This window comes from Galeopterus variegatus, unplaced genomic scaffold (genome assembly GCF_000696425.1).
Source record: "Galeopterus variegatus unplaced genomic scaffold, G_variegatus-3.0.2 Scaffold199, whole genome shotgun sequence".
Classification (NCBI taxonomy): domain Eukaryota; kingdom Metazoa; phylum Chordata; class Mammalia; order Dermoptera; family Cynocephalidae; genus Galeopterus; species Galeopterus variegatus.
Window position 1 is genome coordinate 213530 of NW_007726310.1, and position 5338 is coordinate 218867.

At 44.2% G+C, this 5338-nt stretch overlaps 1 long non-coding RNA gene across 1 annotated transcript in view; it reads left to right on the forward strand.

Moving 5' to 3' along the window:
• LOC103584419 overlaps positions 1-3838 on the forward strand; it is a 213430-nt gene extending 209592 nt beyond the window's left edge. The window contains exon 3 of the long non-coding RNA XR_549972.1: positions 3663-3838. This is a non-coding gene — a long non-coding RNA (uncharacterized LOC103584419). The remainder of the gene's footprint in view (positions 1-3662) is intronic.
• Positions 3839-5338: the final 1500 nt, after the last annotated feature.

Below are 5338 nucleotides of genomic sequence, written 5' to 3' on the forward strand. Positions count from 1 at the left end.
ACACACACACACACACACACACACACACACACACACCCTCACCCTCACTACAAGCATTTTGAAATGATGCTAGATAAAATATTATAACCCCACACCCAAATGTTAACACACAACTGAATTTACAAGGAATTACAAGGAAGAAAGGAAATCCCTAGATGAAAGAAACGAAGAGAAAATTGAAAACCAGAGCCCAAGTGAAGGAACTGATGCTGCAGCTGGGTCGTTATCAGTCATCGTGATGCAGAGCAGGGCCGGTGACTGCTGGAAGCAGCCAGGGAATAAAGGGTTTGGGCTGGGCAGACCACAGATGGTGCGTCACATCTCCTTCTTTTACTTTTTTTGACAACCCTTTAAAAATATAAAAACCATTCTTAGCTCATGGGTTGTACAAAAGCAGACCACAGCCAGATTTGGTTCATAGACTGCAGTCTGCAGATTCCTGAGGTAGAGGCTTAGGTTTATGTCCACATGAAGACGTGTCCACGTGAAGACCTTAAATCCCCGAAAGGAAGGACTCTCAAAAGACTGGCTCATCAGAGAAAGAGGCTGTATTAGAAAAAATTCACTCAGTATCACCGGGAGATAACGTGGAAGCTTGCCATATATTCTTTAAGTCCTTTTTCAATATTCAAAACTGTGGGCAGGCTGTGCTTATGTGGGTTGGGCTTAAAATTTACACTACCTGATCTACATTGAACCCTGAGGATCTGTGGATAGAATTCAGGAACTTGGATGGAAAATCAAATCTCATTCTTGTTTTCACTAACATCTAATTGAGATTTAGTATTTCCTTCAATTACAAACGTAGGCAACAAACCGCAGTAATATTAGTAGTACTTGTGACTTTGTCACCAGCAGAAGTCAGATATTTTCATGTCAAAATAAAGTGCGTTACCTCAGAGTTTAAAAATATATATATAGATAGATAGATAAGCATGTTTCAGTATAATTAGAAATTTTCAAACACGCTTCTAAATAATTATTGGGCCAAAGAAATCATTGTTGAACATTTTTTAATATTTAGAATTTAGAAACTAACAACAATGGAATTTTGCCAAAGAAGAAATCATTGTTGAACATTTTTTAATATTTAGAATTTAGAAACTAACAACAATGGAATTTTTTAATATCAAAACTTGTAGGCTTAGAGGCATAATATTTAGAAGGAAGATGGAAAATGAATGAGCTAACTTTCAAGAAGTTAGAGAAAGAATAACAAAGTAAACCCAAAGAAAGTTTATGAGTAGGATTAATAAAAATAAATGCAGAAAATAATAAAACAAAATGAAGAAATGAGTTGGTCAACAAAGTCAAAACTTGTTCCTGGAAAAGAGTAATAAAAAGAAACACGCTTGCGGCAAGGTGGTCAAGGAAAAAAGAGAATGCACAAATTAGCTGTGTTAAAAATGAAAAGAGGGACGTAGACACAGTACAGTTTGCATCGCTTAATGATGGGGACGTGCTCTGAGAAATGCGTCATTAGGTGATTTTGTTGTTGTGCAAACTTCATAGAGTGTACTTACACAAACCTAGATGCGGTAGCCTGCTACACACCTAGGCTGTTTGGGATCGCTTCTGTCTCCCAGGCTACAAGCCTGTACCGCATGTTACTGTGCTGAATACTATAGGCAATAGTAACACAATGGTAAGTATCTGTGTATTTAAACATAGAAAAGATACAGTACAAAAAAAAAAAACAATATAAAAGATTTTTTTAAAAGGCACACCTGTACAGGGCACTTAGCATGAACGGATCTTGCAGGACTAGAAGCTTCTCTGGGTGAGTCGGTGAGCAAGTGGTGAGTGAATACAAAGGCCAAGGACATTACTGTGCACAACTGTAGACTGTAAACACTGTACACTTAGGCTGCACTAAATTTGTAAAATAATATTTTTCTTTCTTCAATAAATTAACCTTAGCTATAACTTTTAAAATTTATAAACTTCAAAATTTTGTTTAACTGTATAACTCTTTTACAAAACACATTGTACAGCTGTAGGCTTGTTTACACCAGCATCACCACAAACACGTGAGTAATGTTTGTGCTACAGCGTTATGACGGGTACAAGGTCAGTAGGGCGATAGGAATTTTTAGCTCCATTATAATCCTATGGGACCACCGTGGTATATGTGGTCCATCGTTGACCTAAATGTTGTATTATGGTATATGACTGTATAGTGTTTAGTTTGTTAGATAATATAGCAAAAAGTTTTATGCCAGTAATTTTGAATACTCAGAAAAAGACAGGCAGTTTCCCAGAAAAAATATAATTTAACAAAACCTACTCAAGAAGAAGGGAAAACAGAATTCCTGATGTGAGAAACTAAGTGTCAAGTGAGTGTTTAAAGACATTGAGCAGCCGTTTATTCATTTATTCAGCAAATACATATTGAGTCTCCAGGCACTGTTGTAGACGCTGGGGATACAGCACTAAATAAAGTAACCAAAACCCATATACTGTGTCAGTGCTGTCCAATAAAACTTTCTGCGATGGTGGAAATGTTCTTTATTGTCACTAATACAGTAGCCACTGGCCACATGTGACTATGGAGCATTTGAAATATGGTTGGCACAATTGAGGAAGTTAATTTTTTAACTTCAGTTTTAATTAATTGTGACTTAAATAGCCAGATGTGGCCAGTGGTTACCTAGAGTACAGTCTAGCTACTGAGATCAGTTATGCCCCAGTGGCTGCATAACATAGGAGAGTCAGGAGTTGGACTGTGTGGATCCCGGCCCTTCTCCGAACCAGCTCCTCAGTCTGCAGTGAGCAGTCCTGGTGGCCAAAAGCCTCGTGACCCTGTGTGGGGCTGGCAGGCAGAGCTGGGCTCGGGGGGCAGACTGGTTGTGAGGGCCAGTGCTCTCCTTCGTGTTTTCCATTCAAGAAGGTTAGGAAGTATAAAACTGAAAAATATGAATACAAAAAAATATATATGAAGAAAAGTCCCTCTGTTGGGGGATATTTTTACAGATGGGAGGCATAAGGATCTTGGACTCAAGAAGACAAGGTGAAGTCATGTGGATAGTGGAGAAAATGGGTTCTAGAGTTACTATTTCTTTGTAAACTCTTAAGCCTTTTGCTTTGTCAATGCTTCATCAATGCATGATCCAGTTGATAACAAGGGAGGCCGTCTGCAGCAGCTGCCACAACCCCCTGTGGTCTAAGCTGCACACACAAGCTACAGCCAGGGGCTTAGTGTGCACAGTCCTCCTTGCCTGAGTATCGAGTGGGTGGCCTGGCCCCACCCAGGTCCCCGCATGTCTTGGAATCAGAGCGCTGGCCCACTTCTCGAGGTGGTGAGGGCTGTTTCCAGTTTCCAAGAGCCCCAGCCTTCTGCACCTACCAGCCTGCAGAGCCAGAGTCATGCAGCAGCAGTGCCAGGCTGCTCCCAGCCCAGCCCCCACCCGAGCGTGACTGAAGGCACGGAGGGAGCCGCACACTGGAGAACCGTATCCAGTATCCTCTCTGAAGATACTCAATGAAGTGCATGATGCTTTTCTGGTATGGATCATTAAAAGAGGTATTTTCTGCTTCTGTTTTTCAGGGATGACACACTGGAGAACCGTATCCAGTATCCTCTCTGAAGATACTCAGTGAAGTGCATGATGCTTTTCTGGTATGGATCATTAAAAGAGGTATTTTCTGCTTCTGTTTTCCAGGGATGATAATGGTGATTTTATTGCTGCTTGTGGCTATTGTGGTTGTTGCAGTCTGGCCAACCAACTGATGGCAATAAAGAGACCACCAGCCGTGACACCTGCCAGTGACAGATAAAAGCCCAGCACCCTTTTGGTATATAAAACCCACTCTCAATAAATCCTGCCAAAGCTCTGAACTCTTGATGTGCGTTGCTTCAGTAAAGGCACATAGCTCAGCAGCTCTGCAGAGCTACCTAGACCATTAGGCCCCGTGTGGCCCTTTTGGTTTCAACCTTGGTCATTTTGGTGAGTCAGAGGTCCCTCAAGTGGTCACTGCCACATAACCCCCAGTGGATTCCAGCCACCCAACAGTGTGCTGGGCATCTGGGGAATACCAAATTAACATGTAACCTTGATGTTTTTCTGCTTGGGGAAGTCATGTGCCCATGTAGGAAATGAGCGGACAGTCAAGGCCACGGGTGTCCAGGCAGTGGGGAAGGGTGAGGTAAGGCTATGCAGAAGGGGTAGCCACACAGACACATGTCTGAGTGTGTCACTGCCACCCTGCCACTCTCCTCTGCCCAAGTCACCCACAGGATTCAGCACTGCTTCTGGTGGTGTTGGCTTCCACTGCCCAGGAACACGTCTGGACCCTACTCTGGGAACCTCCTTTGAGACCTCAAAGCACATTCTTTTTCATTGCCTCCATAGTAGCAAACTCATTTTTCAAGGCTGAAACCTCTTTATTAGCAGCCAGAACCAAGTCTGTCAAATGCGGTGGGTGGGAAGTGATTGGGCTAGAAAGTACTGTTTATGGTTCAAAGAAAGGACGGATTATAAATTAGGAGAATACTGCTGTTATTTGGCTCCTAAACTGGCCCTGACAACCCTGCGTGGGCAAGTATGCCATGCATATGTACGTGTGTGCGTGTGTGTCTTAGGGCAGACACTTGGGGTATGCCTGCAATGGACACAGCCCATGGGGTGGCCAAGTCCTGAGTTAGAAGGCGCAGAGGCCCAGGCACTGTTCCCTCTCTCCTGTCTGTATAGAACACAGAGGGGCCAGTGGCCTTGCTCTGCCCTCCTTGGCAAAAAAAGAAGGAATTAGGGTTGGTGACAGGATGGTTTCCAAAGCACAAGGTTTCACTGGAAAGGAGAGAAGGGGCCTATGTACAGGACTACAGGGGGGGCTCCTGTGGATTTCCATAAGACGGTGTGACCTGACACCCCCTCTGGACAGAGACAGACACCAGGAAGAGAGCCACGGTGCAGCCTGGCATAGGGTTATTTCCTAGGACCTTGAGACCAAAGGCTCCAGGTGTGCTGGAAAGACCTGGGGTCTGGGAGTCCAGACACCTGCCCAGCCCTGACCACGCCTCCTCACTCCAGAGCCCAGGCTGAGGGGACAGCCACTGCAGTCTCTCTGGCAGAGGAAAAGGGGGCTCTGGAAGCTCTTGCACCAGCAGTGAAATGTTCAGCCCAGAAGGCAGAGAGCTTGAAGCGTGTGGGGAACGGCCATAGCACCTCCCAGCTCTGTGGCCATGGGCAAGTACCTCTCTATGCCCCCATTTCCTCATCTGGAAAATGGAGAGAAGACTATTTTCTTCCCACCCATAGCGTTGCTGTGAGGATAAGCGAGTCAGTACGTGTAAGCACAGAGCGCGCTGCTTGACTCAGTTGGAAAGAGGATTCTTCCT